Genomic DNA, 12,546 nt, shown 5'->3' with positions numbered 1-12,546 from the left:
GAAAGTTTACAAACGAAAGGAGGCCATTCAGCCCATCTTGCTCGTTTGGTTGTTAATAGCTTATTGATCCCAGAATCTCATCAAGCAGCTTCTTGAAGGATCCCAGGGTGTCAGCTTCAACAACAGTACTGGGGAGTTTGTTCCAGACCCTCACAATTCTCTGTGTAAAAAAAGTGCCTCCTATTTTCTGTTCTGAATGCCCCTTTATCTAATCTCCATTTGTGACCCCTGTTCCTTGTTTCTTTTTTCAGGTCAAAAAAGTCCCCTGGGTCGACATTGTTTATACCTTTTTGGATTTTAAATGTTTGAATCCAATCACCGCATAGTCTTCTTTGTTCAAGACTGAATAGATTCAACTCTTTTAACCTGTCTGCATACGACATGCCTTTTAAACCTGGGATAATTCTGGTTGCTCTTCTTTGCACTCTTTCTAGAGCAGCAATATCCTTTTTGTAATGAGGTGACCAGAACTGAACACAATATTCTAGGTGAGGTCTTACTAATGCATTGTAGAGTTTTAACATTACTTCCCTTGATTTAAATTCAAGACTTCTCACAATATATCCAAGCATCTTGCTGGCCTTTTTTATAGCTTCTCCACATTGCCTAGATGAAGACATTTCTGAGTCAACATAAACTCCTAGGTCTTTTTCATAGTTCCCATCTTCAATTTCAGTATCTCCCATATGATATTTATAATGCACAATTTTATTGCCTGCATGCAATACTTTACACTTTTCTCTATTAAATTTCATTTGCCATGTGTCTTCCCAGTTCTGAATGCTGTCTAGATCAACAGGAGGCTGTGGGGTCCAGTGGTTAAAGAACAGGGCTTGCAACCAGGAGGTCCCCGGTTCAAATCCCACCTCTGCCACTGACTCATTGTGTGACCCTGAGCAAGTCACTTCACCTCCTTGTGCTCCGTCTTTCGGGTGAGACGTAATTGTAAGTGACTCTGCAGCTGATGCATAGTTCACACACCCTAGTCTCTGTAAGTCGCCTTGGATAAAGGTGTCTGCTAAATAAGCTAATAATAATTTTGAATGACCTCTGCTGCTTCAACAGTGTTTGCCACTCCTCCTATTTTTGTGTCGTCTGCAAATTTAACGAGTTTGCTTACTATACCAGAATCTAAATCATTAATGTAGATTAGGAATAGCAGAGGACCTAATACTGATCCCTGTGGTACACCACTGGTTACCTTGCTCCATTTTGAGGTTTCTCCTCTAATCAGTACTTAATGTTTACTACATGTTAACCACTCCCTAATCCATGTGCATGCATTTCCTTGAATCCCTACTGCGTTCAGTTTGAGAATTAATCTTTTATGCTGGACTTTGTCAAAAGCTTTCTGGAAATCTAAATAAACCATGTCGTATGCTCTGCAATTATCCATTTTCAATGTTGCATCCTCAAAAAAGTCAAGTAGGTTAGTTAGACACAATCTCCCTTTCCTAAAACCATGCTGACTGTCTCCGAGGATATTGTTACCATATAGGTAATTTTCCATTTTGGATCTTATTATAGTTTCCATCAGTTTACATATAACAGAAGTCAGGCTTATTGGTCTGTAGTTACCTGGTTCGGTTTTGTCTCCCTTTTTGTGGATCGGTATTACGTTTGCAATTTTCCAGTCTGTCGGTACAACCCCTGTGTCAAGAGACTGTTGCATGATCTTGGTTAGCGGTTTGTAAATAACTTCTTTCATTTCTTTGAGTACTATTGGGAGGATCTCATCTGGCCCAGGGGATTTGTTTATTTTAAGAGCTCCTAGTCCCTTTAACACTTCTGCCTCTGTTATGCTAAAGTTATTTAAAATTGGATAGGAACAGGTCGACATGTGGGGCATGTTGTCCGTGTCCTCCTTTGTAAAAACCTGTGAAAAGTAATCATTTAATATATTTGCTATTTTTTTTTCTTCATCTATGATTTTGCCATTTGTGTCTCTTAGACATTTAACCTCCTCTTTGAATGTTCTCTTGCTGTTATTATATTGGAAAAACATTTTGGAATTGGTTTTAGCCCCCTTAGCAATACTGATTTCTATCTCTCTCTTGGCCTTTCTAACTTCCTTTTTGACTTGTGTTTGCAGTTCCAAGTACTCTTTCTGTGTGCTTTGTTTTTGGTCCCTTTTAAACACTCTGTAAAGTGCCTTTTTTCGCTGAATATTTTTTTTAATTGATCTATTAAACCATTTTGGCCATTTTGTTTTAGATTTAGATTTGTCTACTTTTTAGCCAAAATAAGAAAACTGGGAACCAGTGCGGTGTTTCCAAATAAAACTTCTGTCTCCCGTATGTGTCAGTGAATTGCCCACCACCCTTCCACAGGAAGGAATATATTTCTTTTTCTTCCTTAAAAAAGCTAATTTATGTAATTATTAAAAAAAAAAAATGTAGCCATTTTATCAGCAAAATAACCCACTCCAGGGTGTGCGGTAAGCCAATTATTTTTTTTTTTTTAGTATTAACAAAAAGAATCGCCTTCGATGTCGCTTCCACATTGTGGGAGAAGTACAGTCGTGGACAAGTACAACACTGTTAGAAGCAGAAAGGAGGAATTACATCTTTAAATTAAATCTGGAGTTGCTTTAATCAGAAAACATTGCAGCTTAAAGCCTTACAGCTGCATGTATTTTCCTGATAATGAGCTTAAACTCAGAGCAGCTGATTCAAATTCTGCGGCGTTCTGAGACACGGGGGAGGGGTGGAGCGGAGCCCGCAGCACAAACACAAACAAACAAAAGGCAGGCAGTCTTCCCAGCGACAGCGTGTGGAAGCGACATCGTGGAAGAAGTACAGTTGTGGACAAGTACAACGCAGTTAGAAGCAGTTTGAAAGCAGGTTGACATCTGCAGAAGCTAAACTAAACTTCCAAAAAAAAATAAAAAATTCTTCAAGCCAGTAATCTGTCACAACTGCATGATGTGGGAAATCCGAGAAAACCCAAAACCACCAGAAATCCAGACATCCAACCAATTTGAGCCACTTCAACATTTAGATGACCAAAACCAACATCAAGAGAATGAAAGGAACAACATCCAGGACCCTATAAACAGTGCTGGCCAGGCAGCAAAAAGAAGGGAGGTCATGATTGTTGGGGACTCCATATTGAGAAACACAGCAAGTTCAGTTCGCAGTTTGGACCCCCTTACTACAACAGTGTGCTTCCTTCCAGGAGCCTCTGTCAAGCACATCACTGAGAACGTGGACAGGCTCCTAGAATGAACAGGAGACGACCCGGTAGTAGTCGTCCACATCAGTACAAACAACATTGGAAGAGACAGACCAAGATCCCTGCAAAACAAATTCAGAGAGCTAGGAAGGAAATTAAAAGACAAGACCAAAACTGGTATTTTCTAGGGTACTGCCGGCACCTTGCAAAGGACCATATGGACAGCTGTAGATACAAAATCAAAATGCATGGCTGAAATCGTGGTGCACACAGGAATGCTTCACCTTTCTTGAACATTGGAGCACATTCTACAGCAAGGACTATCTATATAGGTGGGACGGCCTGCCCTTAAACAGAAAGGGAACCAATCTACTCGGAGAAAGGATTCTTGAGGAGGTCCAGAAGCATTTAAACTAGAAAGGAAGGGGGGAGAAAACAAAAAACAGAAGGGAGACCACATCAAAACAAGGGCAACAACTCAGGTAAGACAACTATTAAATGTATTTATCTTAATGCTAGAAGTCTCAGAAACAAAATGTTAGAACTTGAAGCTACTGCACTAACAAGTAACTATGATGTGATAGGTGTTACAGAAACTTGGTTGTCTGAGAGTGATGGAGACAAATATAATATTAGTGGGTACACACTGTATAGGAAAGCCAGGCAGGACAGAAGAGGCGGAGGGGTAGCGCTATACATAAATATTCTTGAAGCCCAGGTGTTAAATCTGGACAAAGAAAACAACACCGAATCAATATGGGACAGAATAATTGACAACAATTCAAAGGGCATATGTGACAGTCTGGCTCGCTGTGGTGACGTCACGGACCAGGAAGTAGAAACCAAAACAATGGATGGGCGGGTGAAGCTGAGTGCAGTAGCACTCAGCGTATTTATTAACAAACAAAATAAAAGATTTAAACAAAACAACAAAGCACAAAACAAAAGGGCAAGAGGGCCAAACGAATAAACAAACAAACAAGTAAGTGTCGTGCTGGATAATCCAGCACGTTTTAGCAATTGTTTTTTTAAATGTTGCTCGCTCTCTCCGCTCCCCGTACTCTCCTCTGTACACCCAACACTCCACCTCGAGTGCAGAGAGCTGCAGGTTTATATACTCTGGCCGAGGGATTAACTAGTTGTTAATTATCTTATTATCCCTCGGCCAGAGTCTGCATGCGTTTGGTAAGGATGCATGACTGTCAGCTAGTTAAATAATCAGTAGCTGATCAGCCATGCATCCTCACGGGGTTTTTAAATATAATAATAAAAGACGCGGCGCTTTTACCCGCGCCGCAAACAAAAATACAAATAATAATAAATAGGGACGGGACACTCCGCCACACCATAATAATAGGATCATGCTATAGACCGCCAAATTCAGACACCGAGCAAAATAATCTGTTGTACAATGACATTAGAAATGCATTTAGAAAAGGAGAAGCTATACTAATGGGGGATTTCAACTTCCCCCATATAAAATGGGAGAACCCGGTGGGGAGCACGACGGACAAAATTGAAAGGGTGGAAATGACAAATGACTGCTTCCTAACGCAATTTGTCAAGGCACCGACTAGAGGGGAGGCATGCCTTGATTTAGTCTTTTCAAATAATGAAGACAGAATAACTAAAACAGAGGTCAGAGAGCCATTGGCAAACTCAGACCACAACATGGTCTCATTTGAAGTATTTTTTAAAACCCCAAAAGTAATGACTAAAGCTAAGGTTTACAATTTTAGAAAAGCAAACTATGAAGGTATGAAACAGAGACTAACAGAAGTAGATTGGAGTAAAATAGAGAGAACATCCACAGAAAAAGGATGGCTGTTTTTTAAAAATGTAGTACGAGATGCGCAAAACAATTACATCCCAAAAGTAGACAAATCTAAATCTAAATCTAAAACAAAATGGCCAAAATTGTTTAATAGATCAATTAAAAAAAATATTCAGCGAAAAAAGGCACTTTACAGAGTGTTTAAAAGGGACCAAAAACAAAGTACACAGAAAGAGTACTTGGAACTGCAAACACAAGTCAAAAAGGAAGTTAGAAAGGCCAAGAGAGAGATAGAATTCAGTATTGCTAAGGGGGCTAAAACCAATTCCAAAATGTTTTTCCAATATTATAACAGTAAGAGAACATTCAAAGAGGAGGTTAAATGTCTAAGAGATACAAATGGCAAAATCATAGATGAAGAAAAAAAAAATCAAATATATTAAATGATTACTTTTCACAGGTTTTTACAAAGGAGGACACGGACAACATGCCCCACATGTCGACCTGTTCCTATCCAATTTTAAATAACTTTAGCATAACAGAGGCAGAAGTGTTAATCTAATTCCTAATCTACATTAATGATTTAGATTCTGGTATAGTAAGCAAACTCGTTAAATTTGCAGACGACACAAAAATAGGAGGAGTGGCAGACACTGTTGAAGCAGCAAAGGTCATTCAAAATGATCTAGACAGCATTCAAAATTGGGCAGACACATGGCAAATGAAATTTAATAGAGAAAAGTGTAAAGTATTGCATGCGGGCAATAAAAATGTGCATTATAAATATCATATGGGAGATAGTGAAATTGAAGAAGGGAACTGTGAAAAAGACCTAGGAGTTTATGTTGACTCAGAAATGTCTTCATCTAGACAATGTGGGGAAGCTATAAAAAAGGCTAACAAGATGCTCGGATATATTGTGAGAAGTGTTGAATTTAAATCAAGGGAAGTAATGTTAAAACTCTACAATGCATTAGTAAGACCTCACCTAGAATATTGTGTTCAGTTCTGGTCACCTCGTTACAAAAAGGATATTGCTGCTCTAGAAAGAGTGCAAAGAAGAGCGACCAGAATTATCCCGGGTTTAAAAGGCATGTCGTATGCAGACAGGCTAAAAGAATTGAATCTATTCAGTCTTGAACAAAGAAGACTACGCGGCGATCTGATTCAAACATTCAAAATCCTAAAAGGTATCGACAATGTCAACCCGGGGGACTTCTTTGACTTGAAAAAAGAAACAAGGGCCAGGGGTCACAAATGGAGATTAGATAAAGGGGCATTCAGAACAGAAATAGGAGGCACTTTTTTACACAGAGAATTGTGAGGGTCTGGAACCAACTCCCCAGTAATGTTGTTGAAGCTGACACCCTGGGATCCTTCAAGAAGTTGCTTGATGAGATTCTGGGATCAATAAGCTACTAACAACCAAACGAGCAAGATGGGCTGAATGGCCTCCTCTCGTTTGTAAACTTTCTTATGTTCTTATGTTCTTATTTTGCCTTTTAGCCTGCAGAGGGCGCTGTTGTCCGTGGCCTGGGTACCGAAAACAGTACACACGACCACAGGAATACCAATACCGATAAACAGTAGTAACAATCGCGCACTCACAGGTGCTCAAAATAATAATGAAAACAAAAGGCAAAATGAAAAGGGAAAATAAAACACAGTAATAAAACTACAAAATAAAGGTGCTGCTTACGCAGTGCCCCCACTGCCGCTAAGCCGGTCATTACGGGCCTCGGTCAGTCCGGCCTACGCTCAGGTATTTCTATACACTGGGGTGGCCACAGTTCCCTGTATACCTACACACGTCCCATCGGGTACGTAATTATTTATTTTACTTTGTAAATTATTTTAAGGCAGGCTGTCTCCCTCAGCCGGGCTTGCCTGGTCCTTGTTTTATACTGGCGTCTTCTGCCAGTGTCACTGTATATTTCCAAACACGGCCACCCGAATGCACAACCAAGCGCAGTTCTTATAGGCCGAGCAATCTCCCAAGGCCCGCCTCTCAGCCACTCAAAGAGGGAAAGCCCACACACCCTCTTCCCCACCTCTCCGTGTCATCGCCATGACTGACAGGCGGATCCTACGAGACTGCTGCCCTCTCCCTACAGTACCACGCATGTGCCAGATAGTCAGTCCAGATCTCCCCTGTTACAATTACTTTTAACAGTAAAACATAAGAAAATAATAAAAGAAAAACCTCCTGTAGTTTAATAATGGACATGTTTGATATGCATCAAATAAAAATAACCCTGTCCCCGACGTTGCAAAAGACTCCAGTACCGATTTGTGTCAAAGAAACCTTTTCTTTCATGATAATACATCACAAAGTACCAGTTATAACATTGTGAATTTTAAACAGAGACAATAGACTACAATATACTATTATTATTCAAATACAAACATAACTCTAACTCTCTGTCTACAGGTAACCAGAGGCAGATAGGTAAGTGATCCTGTTTCAAAGTAATTAATATTAGCTGTATTTAAGTAACATTATAAAGGTGGTGTTGTTTTAATCAGGTGATCTACTGTTTGTGATTAGTACCAGGTGAGTGTGGTTAAATTGAATAGAGTTGATTTGCAATTTGATTGGTTTACACACAGCTTTGATCCATTAGTTAGTATAATAGACAGCTAGCCTATTTGTCCAACAGCATGAAATGCCAGCCAACCGAACAACCTCTCTACCAAAGAGCTGGGAGTCCAGCGAGGAGAGACCTGCGAGGAGAGGCTGTTGGAGAAAATCTGAACCTAGCAGCGTTCTGGAAAACACCAACTACTAGACAGGTCTGTACCCTCCCCCCCCACCGCTCCTGCTCCCACTACTACTGTACCTATCTGTCTCACCTGTCCTGCTATGACTGTCTCTCCCATCCCTGTTATTCCTCCCCTCTCTGTCTACCCCAACTGTCCTGTTAGGTGATTTTAATATCCATCTCTCCAACCCCACCCACTCTGCCAGATTCCTTCCTCTCCTTCACTCCTTCAACTTCTCTCTCTCTCTCCCCTCCTTCCCACAAAGCTGGCCATCAACTGAACCTCACCTTCTCCAGGGCCTGCTGCCCCATCCACCCTCTATATCCCCCCTAGACCTCTCTGATCACTATTTCATCTCCTTTTCTCTGTCTTTCCCTTCCCTACTCCACCTACCCCTACTGTCACCTCCCACTGTAACCTCCGTTCTCTCTCCCCCTCTGTCCTTGCCTTCACCGCTCTCTCTCACCTCCCTCCTATCGACTCCTTCTCCCAACTCTCTGTAGACTCTGCTACCTCCACCCTCTTCTCCTCCCTCGACTCCCTCTGTCCCCTCCCCTCCCCAACCATGGCTCTCCTCTGTGCTCCACTCAGCAAGAACCAAACTGCTCTCTGCTGAAAAGAAATGAACCAAACTCCCTGCTGCCCTAGACCTCTACCGCTCCCTCCTCTCCCCCTTCTCCTCTACTCTCTCCTCTGCTAAACGCTCCTATTTCCAATCTATTATAGAATCCTCCACTATCAACCCCCGGAAACTATTCTCTACCTTCTCCTCCCTCCCTCCCCCCTCCTCCCCCTTCCTATCTCCTCTGACGCCTCTTTCTTCTTCTCTAAAATTAATGATATCTGCAAACTTTTTAACACCTCTCCCTCTCCCCCACCCCCTCCTGCTCCAACCCCAACACCCTCTGTCTCTCCTACTAATTCACCCTCCATCTCATCCTTCTCTACCCTCTAAGACTCTGACCTCTCCTCCCTCCTCCAAGGCCACAAACCCTCCATGTGCGCTCTGGACCCACTCACCTCTTTCAAGCTGTTGCTCCTGCTCTACTCCCCTTCATCTCCTCCCTTCTCTGGCCTCTTTCCTTCTGCCTTCAATCAAGCCTCTATCACACCCCTCCTCAAAAAACGTACCCTCGACCCCACCTCCCTCCAGAACCACCGTCCTGTATCCCTCTTACCCTTCCTCTCTAAAACCCTTGAGTGGGCAGTACACAAACAGCTCTCTGCTTTCCTGTCTAACCACTCTCTGCTTGACCCTCTCCAATCTGGTTTCCGCTCTGCTCACTCCATTGAAACTGCTCTCCTGTCTGTCACTAACTCGCTAAACTCTGCCCGTGCTGTCTCTCTTTCCTCTGTCCTAATTCTCTTCGATCTCTCTGCTGCCTTTGACACTGTTGATAACTCTATTCTCCTATCCTCTCTCGCTGACCTGGGCACTGCTCTGGGCTGGTTCTCCTCCTACCTCTCCGACTGCACCCCAAGGATCAGTCTTGTGTCCTCTCCTATTCTCTCTCTACACCTGCTCCCTGGGCCCCCTCTTTGCATCCTGTGGTTTCTTATTATTATTATTATTATTATTATTTATTTCTTAGCAGACGCCCTTATCCAGGGCGACTTACAATTGTTACAACATATCACATTATACATTATTTCACAGTATACAGATATCACATTATTTTTACATACAATTACCCATTTATACAGTTGGGTTTTTACTGGAGCAATCTAGGTAAAGTACCTTGCTCAAGGGTACAACAGCAGTATCCCCGACCGGGGATTGAACCCACAACCCTCCAGTCAAGAGTCCAGAGCCCTAACCACTACTCCACACTGCTGCTCCACACTATACCATTCCTATGCTGATGATGCTCAGATCTTCCTCTCCTTCGCCCCCTCTGACCCCACTATCCCCTCCCGTATCTCTACCTGTCTGTCTGCTATCTCCTCCTGGATGCACTCACATCACATCACCTCAAACTCAACCTCTCTAAATCTGACCTCCTTTTCTTCCCCTCCTCATCTTCCCCTCCTCTGATTTCTCTATCTCCATTCCTCTGGAATCTACCACACTCTCTCCCTCCTCCTCAGCCAAGAACCTCGGAGTAACCCTGGACCCCTGCCTCTCAATATAGCACTGTGCCTTTGATGCACTTTAACTTGCACTTATCTGCTCCCAGTTTTACTGTATTTAATCCTGCACTTAACCCAATCTGTAGCAATTTGTATTTCACTTGCACTCGTACCTAACCCTGATGTAACTATCAGCACTGTTATCTGGTCTTGAACTGCCCCGATATCAAATCATACTGTGTTTTGTATTTGCTCTTATTAGGACTGAAATCATTGTATTTTTTATCTTGCTCTTAATTATACTGTAATTATTGATATGTATTTTTTGTATACAACTGTAAGTCGCCCTGGGTAAGGGCATCTGCTAAGAAATAAATATATAACTCTTCTACTTTTTTCCATCTTTATTTTTGTGGCTCTGGCATAAAGTGATATATCGTCAGAATGTGCTATGTGTATGTGGCGGAGTGTCCCGCCCCTATATATTTATTTATTATTATTATTTGTATTTTTGTTTGCGGCACAGATAAAAGTGCCGCGTATTTGTTATTGTTTTTATAATTTAAAACCTTGTGAGGATGTGTGGCTGATCAGCTACTGATTATTTAACTAGCTGACAGTCACGCATCCTTACTAAACTCGTGCAGACTGTGGCCGAGGGGTAATAAGATAATTAACAGCTAGTTAACCCCTCGGCCAGAGTATAAGAACCTGCAGCTGTCTGTGCTGCGGGGTGGAGTGTACAGAGGAGAGTACGGGGAGCGGAGAGAGCGAGAAGAGAGGAGACACATTTAAAAACGACTGCTAAATCGTATTTGTTTATTCGTTTGGCCTTTGTGCCTTTTTGGTTTGTTGATTGTTTAAATCTTTTGTTTTGTTTATTTATTTAATAAATTCAGCTGAACGCTGAATAGTCATACATGGCCCTGGTATCAGATAACGGGGCGGTCGTAAGTAAACAAGCTGGCTGCCTGTGAATCAGCGCACAGAGAACACAGACATTTGCAGAGCTTTTTTGAGATGTTATGGTAATAAAATAATGACTTGGATCGCATTATTGAGGAGTTTGGTGATAAAACGAGTGATCAGGAGATGCATGATCGGTATGTACGACTATTATTATTATTATTATTTATTTCTTACATAGGTGAAAGCTATAGCGAACGAAAGGGTGGGGCGGGGCTGGAGATGCCTAGTGAGTGCTTTGTTGATATGCAGGGACATTTAAACCCGTTTGACTGTGAAAAAAAATCTTTTAAACAGCGCGTCTAAAATTAACTGCGCGTGTGAAAATAAATTAGACCTGGCGTGCCTGACGCGCATTTAATAAATGACCGCAAAGCGTTAAAACGTCCTCATAGTAGTTCTGCTAGTTGTGCTGAAGCCACGGACAGTGCCGAGTCCATTAGTAAGAAGCAAATGAAGAACAGAAAGTGAAAGTTATATTGATTTTGGTTTTATGGAATTTAGGGATGGCCGACCACAATGCATTGTATGCTTACAAATCCTATCTAACGAAGCAATGAAACCTGCAAAGTTGAAACGACACCTCACAACAAGGCACCCGGAGTATAAAGATAAATCCAGAGACTTTTTTAAACAAAAGAAAGAAGAATACAATAAACAGAAAACTCAAATGACAAACATAACATCGGTTCTGGAAAAGCCTTCGGATTGCAAAAAGTATAACATCCCTTACTATTGGAGAAGAACTGATTCTTCCAGCTGCTGTAGAAATGTGTGAAGTGATGGTAAGCGAAGATGCAGCGAAGAAACTGAAGGCCATACCACTTTCTAATGACACAGTTAGTAGGAGAATTGAAGGGCTTTCAAATTATATAAAATGCCAACTAACTGAAAGGCTACGTACATGTGAGCAGTTTGCAATTCAGCTTGATGAGACAACTGATGTGGGTAATTGTGATAGGCTAGCTGCAGTGGTGACATCAGGCCAGAAAGAAACACACAGACAGGCAGCAGTGGCATGTGAAACTGAAGCGCTGCGGTGCTCAGTGATTTATTGTAAAATAAAAGGTTTAAACAGAAAACAGGACACGGCACTTGAGGCTAAAATAAATAGACAAACAAAACTGACTAACACTTAAACGAACAGTGGACTAACAGACAAACAAACACGGTGAGTCAAAACAAATAATTATTATTTTAGTTTAGTTTACTTTCTCTCCTCTCCACACCCGTTCTCCACTCACTGAACACACAACTCTGAGTGAGTGAAACATGCAAATCTGTGCAACCCTGTGCTCACATATTATTAACTACTTTAAATGCACATTAAATAACTCGTGCTACACACACCCATTTATATCCCATGCAGCAATATCTATACACCAACATTAACACACCACACGCAACATATAACACAGAAATGCACACGGGCAGGGCACATTGCCACAGTAATGCAGCGCAATTTTTAGCTTATGTTCATTATGTTTGGCTGGGGGAAATTTTGGAAGATTTTCTTTTTTGTCAGGATTTACCAGAACAGACAACCGGTGAGGAAATCTTCAAATAATTGTATGATTTCATGAAGGCGGAATCGCTGAATTGGGAGAAGTGTGTTTCTGTTTGCACAGACGTTGTTGCCGGTATGACAGGCAATGGGAGTGGTGTTGTAGCACGAATACGAGTCATAAACCCACAGGTAATCGTAACATCGTATGTTGCATCACCAGGCCCTTGCATCGAAGAGAATGGAACCAGAATTACAAGCTGTACTAAATGCAACTGTGACAGTTGTGAATTTG

Source organism: Acipenser ruthenus, chromosome 24 (genome assembly GCF_902713425.1).
Source record: "Acipenser ruthenus chromosome 24, fAciRut3.2 maternal haplotype, whole genome shotgun sequence".
Lineage (NCBI taxonomy): Eukaryota > Metazoa > Chordata > Actinopteri > Acipenseriformes > Acipenseridae > Acipenser > Acipenser ruthenus.
Note: the sequence above shows the minus strand (reverse complement) of the source record.